Source organism: Tursiops truncatus, chromosome 5, assembly GCF_011762595.2.
Source record: "Tursiops truncatus isolate mTurTru1 chromosome 5, mTurTru1.mat.Y, whole genome shotgun sequence".
Taxonomy (NCBI): Eukaryota; Metazoa; Chordata; class Mammalia; order Artiodactyla; family Delphinidae; genus Tursiops; species Tursiops truncatus.
This window is the reverse complement of record NC_047038.1, coordinates 64,061,060-64,076,266: the sequence shown is the minus strand read 5'-3', so window position 1 is coordinate 64,076,266 and position 15,207 is coordinate 64,061,060. Positions and strand designations below refer to the sequence as shown.

Here is a 15,207-nt window from a genome sequence, read left to right as displayed (position 1 = left end):
CTAATATAATTTATTCTTTTAATGCTATTGTAAATGGAATTGTTTTCTTAATTTCATTTTCAGATTTTTCACTCCAAGTATTTAGAAATTTAATTGATTTTTGTATATTGATTTTGTATTATGCAACTTTGCTAAACTTATTAGTTCTAATTGGTTTTAATAAATTCCTTAAGAGGAGTTTTTATGTGCAAAATCATGTAATCTGTGAATAGAGATAACTTTACTTCTTTTCTAATAGATGCCTTTTATGTCTTTATCTGTCCAGCTGCCCTGGCTAGAACCTTCAGTATAATGTCAAACAGGGGTGGTGAAAGCAGACATCCTTGTCTTGTTCTTAATCTTAAGCATCCAGTTTTCCACCTTGAAGTATGATATTGACTGTGGATTTTTCATGAATGCCCTTTATCTTGCTGAGGAATTTCTCTTCTATTCCTAGTTTCTTGAGTATTTTTATCTTCAAAGGGTGTCAGATTTTGTGAAATGCTTTTTTGCATCTATTAAGCATCATGTGATTGTTGTTTTTTATTCTACTGATACAATGTATTACATTAATTGATTTTCAAATGTTCAACCAACACTGCATTCTTGGCATAAATCTCACTTGGTTATAATAGAATTCTTTTTATCTGTTGAAGATTTGGTTTGCTAGTATGCTGTTGAAGATTTTTGCATCCATAGTCATAAGAGATACTGGTCTGTAGTTTTCTTGTGATTTTTTTGTCTAGTTTTGGTATCAGGATAATACTGACTTCATAAAATGAGTTGGAAGTGTTTTACCATCTTTCATTGTTGGGAAGACTTCTGGGAAAATTGGTATTCTTTACATGTTCAGTACAATTCAGCAATAAAGACATCTGGGCCTGGGCTTTTCTTTGTTTCTAGTTTTTGATAATTCAGTCTCTTCCTTTGTTATAGGTTTATTCGTATTTTCTTTTTTTTTTTTTTATGTGGTACACGGGCCTCTCACTGCTGTGGCCTCTCCCGTTGCGGAGCACAGGCTCCGGACGCGCAGGCTCAGCGGCCATGGCTCATGGGCCCAGCCACTCCGTGGCATGCAGGATCCTCCCGGACGGGGGCACGAACCCGTGTCCCCTGCATCAGCAGGCGGACTCTCAACCACTGTGCCACCAGGGAAGCCCTCTATTCTTTTTTAATTGGAGTATAGTTGATTTACAATATTATGTAAGTTTCAGGCATACAACAGTGATTCACAAATTTTAAGGTTCTGTTTCTTAAGTCAGTTTCAGTAGTTTGTGTCTTTCTAGAAATTTATGCACTTCATCTAAGTTATCTAATTTATTGGCATATAATTGTTCATAGAATTTCTTTACAATCCTTTTTGTTTCAGTAAAATCAGTAGTAATAGACCCTCTTTCATTTCTGAATCTAGTAATTTGAGTCTTCTCTCTTTTTTCTTGGTCAGTCGAGCTAAAAGTTTGTCCATTTTGTTTGTTTTCAAAGAACCAGGTTTTGGTTTTCCCTTTCTCTAGCAGTCATCAAGTTCTTCTGGGCAGAAGTATTTTGGGGCAACTGATAATAGGGAGACTTTGCCCAATTCTGCTTCTCTGCCATTATCTAGTCTTTCCCACTGTACCCCTTTTTATCTTGCCCCTAGGGAGGGAATTTCCCTGTACTTACTATTGCTTATTTTCTGGCTCTCACTGCTTGAACCATAATTAATTCCATCTGTTTTTTACATATATATATATATACACACACACTTTGCTTGAACCTCATTATTCCTTTCTTTCTTTTGTCCAAATCTTAATCCATTTAACCTTAAGGAAAGCCAGCTGCTTTTCATTGTGGGTTTTTCATTTTTTGTAGATTATATTCCATTATAGCTTATTAAAAAATATTGTATAATTCCCTGTGCTATACAGTTGTTGTTGCTTATATATGTTACATATAGTAGTTTGTATCTGTTGTTTGTATCAGTATCTGTTAATCCCATACTCCTGATTTCTCCCTCCCCCACCTCTCCTCTGGTAACCACAAGTTTGTTTTCTATGAGTCTGTTGCTGTTTTGTATATAGATTCTTTTTAGATTCCACATATAAGTGATATCATATAGTCTTCGTCTTTCTCTGATTTATTTCACTAAGCATAATATTCTCTAGGTCCATGCATGTTGCTATAAATGACAATATTTCATTCTCTTTTATGGCTGAATAATATTTCTCTGTGTGTGTGTGCACGTGCGTGACATCTTCTTAAGCCATTTGTCTGTTGATGGGGACTTGGGTTGTTTCTGTGTCCTGGCTATTGTAAAGGGTGCTGCTGTGAACATTGGGGTGCATGTATCTTTTCAATGTTCTGAGTAAAAAGACCTTAAATTATGATTGATCATTTTAAGAATAGAGCAAATGATCCACCTTTATCAAGGAAAGGAAAGTTAGAAAACCGAAAGTTAAATTAATATATTAAAGGCATCTATTAAGCAGCCATGTACCCCCGTCTACATTCTCTACCATAGTCTTCACCTAACTACGTTGTGAGAAAAGTAGGCTTTATGAGCTGGCCTGGGAACATAACCACATATAGTAGTTCTAGCGCTATAATATAGTGTAGTTTCTATAGTATACTCTCTATATATGTATATATTTTATTTTTCTCTAGTCATTTTGGATAACCACTCATATTATACTATACTATATATAATGTATGGATTAAGAATGGTAAGAGGTAGGTAAGAGTGATTAGCCACACAGCCTGGATTTGAATTTTTATGCCCTTGAGCAAATTACTTAGCTTAAGTTTCTCATCTGTTAAATGGGTATGTTAATAATGCCTCCCACAAAGAATCATTGTATTATATGGGTTAATAGTACATTTAAGTTACTTGAAATATGCCCAGCACATAGCAAAAATCAGTAAATGTTAGCCATTAGTACTATTACAAATAATTCACCTATTAAAATATGCTTTTTGAATTGCAGATTTTCTCTATGAGGATCAAACTGTAGAATAACATTGATTTGTGCCATGTTGCCATCACTCGTTTTGTCCTTCTGCCTCACAAGTACTCGGAATTAGAGAACATCTGTGGTTACAATAAACCAAAAGTCAAAACCTCTGAAGCCTCAGTGAAAGTGTCAGACCCTCAGTCTTTAAGGCTAATATTTTAGGACCTTAAGAATTTCCCTTAAAGCTAAAAATAGCTTCCATGATGACTGTCTCTTTTACAGTCAGTGTCCAGGTTATTTTTAGAATCCTAGTATTCAGGGTATTTTTAGAACTCTAGCAGTACCAGCTTATCTTGAAGGTGGAAATAAATGGAGTAAAACATTTCTTGTAATTCAGAAACTTTCAGGAATCTTTGTGAAGTGTAGTTTTGTAGTATATGCTTGTTAAATGGTTTGGGGCTGATAGAATGAGTCTTTAAAATGTAATTTGGTTTAGCTCTTAGGAAGAGTATAGTGAAATGTGTAGCATCTAACTTTTCTATACCACACAATTTAGGTATGAAATAATAACCTTGTCTCATTAAAGAATAGTGACCTTGACTAAGTATATGAGTAACAAAACAAATTGTATCTTCAAGTAGGCTCTATTGGTTTATTAGAAAAATAGGTTATTGAGTTTTTTCCATAGAGTAACTCAATTTGTTAAAATTGAAATAGCTGTATTGATACTCTGTTGTTTGTTTGTTTTTTGGATTTGACCCATAAGAGAGATCATATGGTATTTGTCTTTCTCTGTCTGACTTATTTCACTTAGTGTCCTCTAAGTCTATCAGTGTTGTTGCAAGTGGCAAGATTTCATTCTTTTCTAATGGCTGAATAATATTCCATACACACACACACACACACACATATATACACACATATGTATGTATACAGAGTCTACAATTTCTTTATCCATTCATCCATTAGTGGACATTAGGTTGTTTCCACATCTTTGCTATTGTAAATAAAGTTGCAATGAACATGAGGTTGCATCTATCTTTTCGAGTTAGTGTTTTTGTTTTCTTTAGATAAATACCCAGAAATGAAATTGCTGGATCATATGATAGTTCTATTTTTAATTTTTTGTTTTATCTTAATATTAGCACTTAGTCTTGAAATATATATTGATTGCATAGCTATTGACAAATCAGAATTTTAGGGAGATTTCTGTTCTCAGACTTGATCAACCACTGAAGTCTAGAGCGTGTCAAAAAGTACACTAATAGGTTTCATTCCTTTAGAAAGTATGCATTTATATCTTACTTTATAAGACAAATGTAGAGCCCTTAGGAGATTACAATCTTCTTGAGGACACATAATTTTCATACTAATAACTGCAGCAAGGAGACACTGTAAGATAATTGCTTTGTAATTGGTATAGTGTTTTCAGTTCAAAGGAGTCAGTGATTCCTTCAGACTAGAGTGAGTCAAGCAGGGCTTCAAGAAGAGGAAGCAGAATTTGGGCCAAAATTTTAAGAGCAGGTAAGATTTTTTTTTTTTTTTTGTGGTACACGGGCCTCTCACTGTTGTGGCCTCTCCTGTTGTGGAGCGCAGGCTCGGCGGCCATGGCTTACGGGCCCAGCCGCTCCACGGCATGTGGGATCTTCCCGGACCGGGGCGTGAACCCACGTCCCCTGCATCAGCAGGCGGACTCTCAACCACTGCGCCACCAGGGAAGCCCTAGAGCAGGTAAGATTTTAATAAGAGTACTGAGGGGTAGAAGCAATTCTATGACATATTCACATATTTTTTCACCAAGTGTTGAACTCTTTCCTATGCAAAGCTGTAAAGATACTCAGGATGCTTTTTGAAGATAATGAATAAACCTAGTTTGATTGGAGTGGAGAGTGGAAATCAAAATAACATTTTATATTTACATACTATAAATATATACATTTATATATATAAATATATATACACATACCTACACATAAAGGTAAGATAAAATTATAAATTGATTATGGATGTGTTTTTTTTGTATGTTTGCTTTTGCGGTACGCGGGCCTCTCACAGTTGTGGCCTCTCCCGTTGCGGAGCACGGGCTCCGGACGCGCAGGCCCAGCGGCCATGGCTCACGGGCCTAGCCGCTTCGCGGCATGTGGGATCTTCCCAGACCGGTGCACGAACCTGTGTCCCCTGCATCAGCAGGCGGACTCTCGACCACTGCGCCACCAGGGAAGCCCTGATTATGATGTTTTAAATGCCATAAGGTATTATCAGTGGGAAACCATTGTTCTATTGGAGTGACATTAAAATAGATGTTTTAAGAGTAACTTAGACGCTCTGGGTTTGATTTTGAGACTTAAAGAGACTAAAATCGGGTGTGATGTAATAAAGGCCTAGAGTATGGAGCATTAGAGTATTAATACAGTTTTATCAACTGTTACTAGTATGAAGGTAACTTACTTTTGAGAAGAGTAGTCTGGGCACTTAAGAATACTGAAGTTTTCTTAAAAGGAATTTACAATGTAGGTACAATGGAAAAACATTCTATTTTTTTTTAATTAATTAATTTAATTTTTTGGTTATGCTGGGTCTTAGTTGCAGCAGGCAGGCTCCTTAGCTGTGGCTCCAGGGCTCCTTAGTTTTGGCTCGCCAGCTCCTTAGTTGCAGCATGTGGGCTCCTTAGTTGCGGTATGTGAACTCTTAGTTGCAGCATGCGTGCAGGATCTAGTTCCCTGACTAGGGATTGAACCCGGGCCCCCTGCATTGGGAGCGCGGAGTCCCATCCACTGTACCACCAGGGAAGTCCCACGGTATTCTAATTTTTAAGGTCACATTGGAGTTTTTGCTTCAAGTTCTTTTGGAACAGTTAGGATTGAATGGGGGATGGTTTTACTTCTTAATTGCTTATAGGGAACAGAAATAAAATCTAGAGGGTCTGGTTTTTTTTATTAAGTTTGCAGCACTTAATGAGTGCATGAGCTTTACAGGCTGAAATACTTTGCTTTTCAATTACCTGAGAATACCCAAGATGAATGGGCACCAGGTTATTTTCTTTTTTTTTTGCGTTACGCGGGCCTCTCACTGTTGTGGCCTCTCCCGCTGAGGAGCACAGGCTCCGGACGCACAGGCTCAGCGGCCATGGCTCACGGCCCCAGCCACTCCGCGGCATGTGGGATCTTCCCGGACTGGGGCACGAACCCGTGTCCCCTGCATCGGCAGGCGGACTCTCAACCACTGCTCCACCAGGGAAGCCCCAGGTTATTTTCTTAATGTCATAACTGCACCTATAGAGTAAAAATTAGAGTTATCTAGTTAACTTGAATAACCTCCCCAACCTAAATTGGGTAGTTCCAGGATAAACATCACTTTCGGGATTGCATTTTCCCATCTGTTCTATTATTGATCATATAAACTAGAAAATATCCTAACACTCGCTTTCTACTACTGTATGGGCTCCATACATACTTTAATTCTTCGAATGAATTATATATTAACATAATTACTTATACATACTACATTAAAAAGAGATTGGGGTAATATTATCTGTATATTTTATGGATCATCATATGGAGTCACGCAGAGGTGGCATCAATTTTGTTCATCAAAGCTGCTTGTAGAAAGTGGCAGAGTTTGAGTTGGGCTTCTAGGTTGAGCCAGCTGAAACTTTCTCTTCAAGGCCTGGGTCATTACTGGGGTCAGCCCAGTTCCTGTTTCCATATTTTCTTTATTGGTAAGTGGAGTTCCACCTGGGCTCCTCTCTACATCGACTTTTCTGAGTAGTTTCCGCAGATCTAACTGGCTTTTACCAGGAGTAATGAAGACATTGTAACTCGAGTTGATAACACTTTTGGACTTTCGTTTCAGGGAAACGCACTGCAGGTCAGAGACAGTAACTAGTGGATTCTGTGCCTTTGGTGATGGTACAAGCTTCCTCCTTTCATCAAAACTCTGTGTCTTCTTTAATTTCACAGTCAGTAGATCTTTAACTGTTATCTGCATGGGTCCACTTTTTTTTAATGGTCCAGCCTCAAGTGCTTTAGTGAGATCAGATTTTCTGAGCAGCAAAGGTGCTGTCAGTGGTGGAGGCAGAGGCGGAGGCAGGGGCGGAGGAAAAGATGACTGGATGGCTGTCACAGTGAGGCAGGAAGTACAGCCCCGGAGTCTCCAGGGGTGGTTAGAGCACATGCAGGCACATTTGTAAGTTTACCACGCATGTGACACATCTGACCACAGCTTGGACAGGAAGAATTTTCTGAGACGGCCTTCAGTGCTTCCTGGAGCTTGCATAATTCATTTCCCAAAATGAGAAACCATTGTTTTAGACTATGAAGTTCTTGGTGGCAGGATGGTGTCTTTCAATACTTCCAAACTCCGGGCCATGCAGTTCTGAAACCAGTTGTATGTAGACCATACTCTATTTGTCCGAAGTTTTACTGAATCTTTAAAACTGGGAAATTTGAAGTTCCAGGATGGTCTTAGCCAGCTTCTGCTAAGGGGTGTATCTGTTGAAGGAATAACCACTCTTTCTGTTGACGGTGGCGGAGGGGGAGGTGTAAGTAGCTTAGACTGAAAGTGAGAGGCTTCTTTTCTTTTGAAAAATCTTTTTGCTTTGGCTTTTAGCTTTATTCTTTGTTGCTTGAACTTGGGCATGGTTTTAGGCTAAGAGTCCAGGGATTCGATGGAGTCCCGGCAGTGGTATCTCCCTCGCCATAAAGAAAAATTCAAAAAATAAAATTAAATTAAAAAATCAAGACATACTATTAATGTGATAATTTAGTCACTATGTCACTTGAACTTTGAGCTTTAGGCCCCAAAGTTGCTCTGATGTGAACACACTTCTAAAATTATCATCAAATGTGTATTAGGTAGACTTAAAATTTTTGTAATTGTGTTTTTTGTTTTTTGGACACACCGCACGGCTTATGGGATGTTAGTTCCCCAACCAGAGATCGAATCCATGCCCCCTCCAGTGAAAGCATGGAGTCCTAACCACTGGACTGCCAGGGAATTCCCTAATTTTTGTAGTTCTAATGGCTTATGCATTAACTATACCCCTGCCTCGCCTGCTTCTCTCAGGTTTCACCTCAAATGTATATTAGATAAAAGGATTTATGTTAAAAATAATTAGGTGAAACCGGAAAGGAGTGCATATTGGCAAATAGCTCAGTGCTCATTCTTTTTTTAATAAATTTATTTATTTTATTTTATTTATTTTTGGCTGCGTTGGGTCTTCGTCGCTGCGTGCGGGCTTTCTCTGTTGCAGCGAGTGGGGGCTCTTCTTTGTTGCGGTGCGTGGGCTTCTCTTGTTGCGGAGCACGGGCTCTAGGTGCATGGGCTTCAGTAGTTGTGGCACACGGGCTTAATTGCTCCGTGGCATGTGGGATCCTCCCAGACCAGGGCTCGAACCCGTGTCCCCTGCATTGACAGGTGGTTTCTTAACCACTGTGCTACCAGGGAAGTCCCTCAGTGCTCATTCTAATCTGGCAGTCCATGTATATATTTACAGAGTGAAGCACCATATTAATATAAAACTATAAGGCTTATTTAACTCCAAAACTTACATGTTTTCATGTGGATTTTATTTTTGTTCTTGAAAGGTTAGTGTACATGTAGAGATTGTCTGAACTAGTCAGTTTATTCATAATTCAGCAATTACTGAGCACTGTGTATAAGGCATAGTTTTATAGATTCTGGTACTACATAAATGAATACATTTTATTGCCTTTGCAAAACTTAAGTCTAGTGCAGGAAAGACAGAGAATAAGCAAGTAAAATATGAGAAAAATGTTGATAACGTAAAAGCATGTGAGAATTAAAATGGTGTCCTGGAAACTATTAGATTAGTAATCTTGAGACCTGGATTTAATTATCAGTCCTAGACCGGCCATTAACCCACTGTATTTCTTCAATTAACAATCCCCCTCCCTACACCTTCTCTTTTTTTTTTTTTTTTTTTTGACTAAATCACAAGTCTGTTCAATTATTTATTTCTTTATTTTTGGCTGTGTTGGGTGTTCGTTGCTGCGCACAGACTTTCCCTAGTTGTGGCAAGCGGGGGCTACTCTTCGTTGCCATGCGTGGGCTTCTCATTGCAGTGGCTTCTCTTGTTGCGGAGCACAGGCTCTAGGTGCGTGGGCTTCAGTAGTTTTGGCACGTGGGCTTAGTAGTTGTGGCGTGCAGGCTCAGTAGTTGTGGCGCACGGGCTTAGTTGCTCCACGGCATGTGGGATCTTCCCAGACTAGGGCTCGAACCCGTGTCCCCTGCATTGGCAGGCGGATTCTTAACCACTGCACCACCAGGGTAATCCCCTTCTCTTATTTTTAAATGGAAAATTTCTGAAGTCTTTACATTATCTAAAATATGATTAGGGAATTCCCTGGCGGTCCTGTGGTTAGGACTCCTCGCTTCCACTGCAGGGGGCATGGGTTTGATCCCTGGATTAGGAACTAAGATCCCACATTCTGCATGCCAGGTGGTGGCCCTGTCCCCCAAAGGTGATAAGATTAGCTCCTTTAAAAGGAATCTAAGATTCTTATGATACATGTAATTTTTTTTAACTTTTCCATTTTTCATTATGGAAAAACTTCAACAAAAACAACAGTGAAGAAAAGAGAATAATGAACTCCTGAAGCAAATCTCAGATAGCATTTCATTACTATTTCAGAATGTATTCCTAAAAAATAGGGCACTATATTTAAAAAAAAACATACTATGATTATCATACCTAAAAATTTATTATTAGCTATTATTATAATTAAAGTAGCCATTAACTATTTTATTAAATGCATATACATATATTATGGTGGGTCTTGTGTGTGTGTATATATTTATATGTGAACATATAAAAAGTACATAGAGTTTAACAAGTAACTATAAAGTGAACATATGAACAAAGAAATAGACTATCAACACCTTCAGAATATCATCAGCACCCCCAAAAGTCTAGTGTGTACCTCCCAGTCATAAACTTTTTCTTTCATAACCACTATATAAATGCAGTCTCTCTGGTTTTCTTATAGTGTCACTGTCTATGTACAAATCTCTAAAAATATAGTTTTCTCTAGTTTTAGCTTTGAATTTTATATGAATGGAATCATATAGTATGGTTCCTTGTGTATGCGTCTTTTTCAGTATTATGTTTGAGCTTCATCCATGTTATTGCTTATGTGTTTTTCAATTATTTTTATTGCTGTATACTAAGTACTCTATTGTACTACTTAACCAATCCTCTCTTGCCACTGACTTCTAGTTTTTTGGCTTTTACAAACAACATTGCTATGAATATACTTGTATGCATGTTCTATTGTACATGTACAGGCTGCTTTAGGGCATAGACATAGACATTGGTGAAATTGTTGGGCCATTGGGTGTGCATGTCTTTTACTTGCCGAAAACACCAAAGTGGTTGTAATTAAGAATGAATGAGAGTTTTCATTTTCTATGTTGGACTTTTAAAAGTTAATTTTTACCAGTGAGGTTTTAAAGTTCTGTTACTTTACTGTTTTTCCCCCAAGACAGTGCCTTTTTAAAAAAACAGCTGTATTGAGTTATAATTGAAATACAATAGGTTGCACATGTTTGAAGTAGATACTATAATATATATCTAGTCTAGTCTTTGTTACCAGTTCTTAGCAGGGAGCTTCAAAAACCCTTGCAACTTCCTGAGTGATAGGAGTATCTTTGTTATGTTAATGAGGTGACTCTTGACCCCCTTCCTGGAGAGCTTCAGGAAGGGACTGGTCAGCAAAATGTTGGAGATTTGGAATTTTCAGCCAACTGGGAGAAGTGGGGGGGAGGCTAGTGACCTAGCTCAATGAAATGATAATGAATGAATGAATGAATTATTCCCACATAAGGAAGCCCAGTAAACCTCTGGAAACCAGGAGGAGCTTCCTGGTTGATGAACACATTGATGTGCCAGGAGAGTATTGTGTCAGATCCACCAGGAAAGAACATGGAAGTTATTCATCCCTGCCTTCTCTCCCCAAGATCTTGACCTATGCGTCTCTTCTGTTTAGCTGTTCCTGAGTTATGTCCTTTATAATAAACCTGTAATCGTAAGTATAATGCTTTCAGCGAGTTCTGTGAGTCATTCTAGCAAATTACTGAACCTGAGGGTATTGTAGGAAACCCTAAAGTCATAACTGGCCTATCACAAATGCAGGCGGCCCCCAGGACTTGCATGTGTCATCTGAAGTGTGGGGAGTTTTGTGAAGGAATTTTTTGCTCTTTAACTTGCGGGGTCTGTGCTAACTCCAGGTAGTTAGTGTTAGAACTGAATTGAAATGTAGTACATCCAGTTGGTATCAGAGAGTTGCTGTCAGGGCAAAACAATTTGACAAGTTTTGACGTACATATATAGCCTTGAAACCATCATCACAATCAAGAAAATGAATGGATCTATCTCCCCCATATGTTTCCTTGTGTCCTTTTTTTTTTTTTTTTTTTTTTTTTGCGGTATGCGGGCCTCTCACTGTTGTGGCCTCTCCCGTTGCGGAGCACAGGCTCAGCGGCCATGGCTCACGGGCCCAGCCGCTCTGTGGCATGTGGGATCTTCCCGGACCGGGGCACGAACCCGTGTCCCCTGCATCGGCAGGCGGACTCTCAACCACTGCGCCACCAGGGAAGCCCTCCTTGTGTCCTTTATTAATCTACCCTGCTCCCCATTTGTGTCTGTCTTTTTTGGCTCTGAACACAATGGAATTCCCAATTAAATTGGGAATTATATTCCCAATGGAATACTTCTCAGCACTTAAAAGGAATGAATTACTGATATGTACAGCATGAATGGATCTCAGATGCATTATGTTAAGTGATAGAGCTAGATCCAAAGAGCAATGTACTGTGTAACTCCATTTATGTGATATTCTGGAATCACAGAATATCACAGATCAGGGGTTGCCAGACAGCACAGATCAGGGGTTGCCAAGGGCTAAGGAAGCAGCTGAGGGTTGACTTCACAGGGACACAAAGGAACTTTTTAGGGTGATGAAGTAGTCTATGCCTTGATTGTAATGTTGGTTACACAACTGTGTATTTGTCAAAATTCGTAGAATGGGACACTAAAAAGTGAATTTTATGTAATTTAACCTCAATAAACCTGTCTTTTAAAAAAAAGGTAAAAAGATTGGAAGAATTTGCTAATGCAGATCAGAAGTTACAGTGGCAGTATTTCAAGCAAAGTGGACTTTAGAACAAGTGATAGTGCCAAGGATAAGAAAAGATACTTGATAATAATAAAGGGGTCACTGCAGTAAGAAAATACAACAGTATATACCTAACAGCTTCCACATAGCTGAGAAATTAACAAGTACACATGGAAATTTCAACACTCCTCTTTCAGTAATTGATTAAACAAGTAGGCAGAAATCAGTAGGGTTGTAGAAGAGTTAATGTACCAATGCACTTGACCTAATTGACATTCCATTCAATAACAGCAGAAATACACATTCTTTTCAAGTGCACATGAATCATTCACTAAGACAGATAGCCCATGTGGTGGGCCATTGAACAAATTTCAATACATTTAATATGATTCATATTACATACAGGGGTAATATCACAGGGAGTTTAATGAGAAATTAGTAAGAAAAGATGTCCAGAAAATACCCCAAATATTTGGAAATTAAACAGTATATTTCTGAGTAATACATGAATAAAAGAAGGAATCACAAGGAAAACTAGAAAATATTTTGAACTTCGTAGCAGTGCTTATTGAGAAATTTATTTTGATAAGCATTTAAATGTTCATATTAGAAGAGAACAATCTAGAATCAGTGATAGGCTTCTACCCTGAGAACCTAGGAAAAGAACAGCAAATTAAACCTAAAGAAAGTATTGGGTTGGCCAAAAAGTTAGTTTGGTTTTTTCTGTTAAGATGGCTCCAGTAGCGCTTAGTTGTCTTTAACTTCCTTTGAAACAATTTTGTTAGATTGTATTGTGACAGCTGTCATATCAGTGTGCATTAAAAAAAAAAAAATCTTATCAAAATTGGTGAATTTTTGTGTAGCCATTTTAACATTGAAGATGGAAGAAAAACAACATTTTCAGCATATTATGCTTTATTATTTCAAGCAAGGTAAAAACGCAACTGAAATGCAAAAAAAGCTTTGTGCAGTGTATGGAGAAGGTGCTGTGACTGATTGAATGTGTCAGAAGTGGTTTGCAAAGTTTCCTGCTGGAGATTTCTTGCAGGTAGACCAGTTGAAGTTGATAGCGATCAAATGTAGACATTAATTGAGAACAATTAACGTTATACCATGTGGGAGATAGCTGACATACTCAAAGTATCCATGTCAAGCGTTGAAAATCATTTGCATGAGCTTAGTTATGTTAATTGCTTTGGTGTTCAGGTTCCATGTAAGTTAAGTGGGGGGTGGGGGGGGGTGGGAACCTTTCGGCCGTATTTCTGCATGCCATTCTCTATTTAAACATAACGAAAACGTTCTGTTTTTAAAACAAATTGTGACGGGCGATGAAAAGTGGATACTGTACAATAATGTGGAATGGAAGAGATTGTGGGGCAAGCGAAATGAACCACCACGAACCACGTTAAAAGCCGGTCTTCATCCAAAGAAGGTGATGTTGTGTATATGGTGGGATTGGAAGGGAGTCCTCTATTATGAGCTCCTTCCAGAAAACCAAATGATGAATTGCAACAAGTACTGCTCCAAATTAGACCAACTGAAAGCAGCACTTGACGAAGAAAAGCATCTGGAATTAGTCAACAGAAAACGCATAATCTTCCATCAGGATAACACAAGACTGTGTTTCTTTGATGACCAGGCAAAAACTGTTACAGCTTGGCTGGGAAGTTCTGATTCATCTGCCGTATTCACCAGACATTGCACCTTTGGATTTCCATTTATTTTGGTCTTTACAAAATTCTCTTAATGGAAAAAATTTCAATTCCCTGGAAGACTGTAAAAGGCACCTGGAACAGTTCTTTGCTCAAAAAGAGTAAAAGTTTTGGGAAGATGGAATTATGAAGTTGCCTGAAAAATGGCAGAAAGTAGTGGAACAAAAGGGCGAATACGTTGTTCAATAAACTTCTTGGTGAAAATGAAAAATGTGTCTTTTATTTTTACTTTTAAAACTGAAGGAACTTTTGGGCCAACCCAGTAGAAAGCAGGACATAGTAAAGGTAAGAATGGGGATCAATCAAATAGAAAATGCGCAGACAGTAGACAAAACTACTAATGCCAAATTTGGTTCTTTGAAAAGATAATAAAATTGGCAAAACCGCTGTTAGATCAGGTTTCTCCACCTTGGCTCTGTTGACTTTTACAGCCTGATAATTGTGGGGAGCTGTCCTATCCCTGGTCTCTACCCCTAGATGCCAGTAGAGCCCCTTTTCCCAGTTGTGACAACTAAAAATGTCTACAGACATTGGCAGATATCCCCTGGAGGTGGGTGGCAAATTCACGCCTCCTCGAGACCACTACATTAGAACAACCAAGATAAAAAAGGGGGGGCAAGGGGGAAAAAATAAAAAGTAAAAAAAAGAAAGAAGACAAAAATTAGCAATATCAGTGAAAAAAGAAACATCAGTTTAGATTTTATAGTCATTAAAAAGGTAATAAAGGCATATTATAAGCAAGTTAATGCTAGTAAATTCAGTATCCTAAATGAAATAGATATATTTCTGGAAAAATGCAAATTACCGAAACTGACTTAAGATGAAATAGAAAACCGGATAGCTTTATACTGATTTTAACTATTATACATTGCAGGTGATAACTGGTCACTTAGCTTTTGGCAGATGTTGTGATTGATTATCACTCCTCCTCAAGGTCAAGAAATATTCACTTAGGAGCTACTCTGTGCTAGGCAAAGGGCTAGGCACTCAGTGTACAGTTTTTGTTTTTGTTTTTTGCCGCTCCACACAGCATGAGGGATCTTAGTTCCCCAACCAGGGATGGAACCTGTGCCCCCTGCAGTGGAAGAGCAAAGTCTTAACCATTGGACCGCCAGGGAAGTCCCACCTTATACTGGTTTTATTTTATTTTTAAAATTTTATTTATTTATTTTTGTCTGCATTGGGTATTCGTTGCTGCGCGTGGGCTTTCTCTAGTTGTGGCGAGCAGGGGCTATTCTTCATTGCGGTGTGCCGGCTTCTCATTGTGGTGGCTTCTCTTGTTGCGGAGCACAGGCTCTGGGCGCGTGGGCTTCAGTAGTTGTGGCACGTGGGCTCAGTATTTGTGGCTCAAGGGCTCTAGAGCACAGGCTTAGTAGCTGTGGTGCACAGGCTTAGTTGCTCTGGGGCATCTGGGATCTTCTCGGACCAGGGCTCGAACCTATGTCCCCTGCATTG

General features: G+C 38.7%; 1 protein-coding gene and 1 pseudogene across 5 annotated transcripts in view; one reads left to right on the top strand and one right to left on the bottom strand.

Moving 5' to 3' along the window:
- The window catches only part of PDS5A (PDS5 cohesin associated factor A), a 127,276-nt gene that overhangs the window by 27,831 nt on the left and 84,238 nt on the right, over positions 1 to 15,207 (top strand). The gene's annotated exons all lie outside the window — the stretch shown is intronic.
- Positions 6,434 to 7,544, bottom strand: LOC101327226 (proline-rich protein 11 pseudogene; annotated as a pseudogene).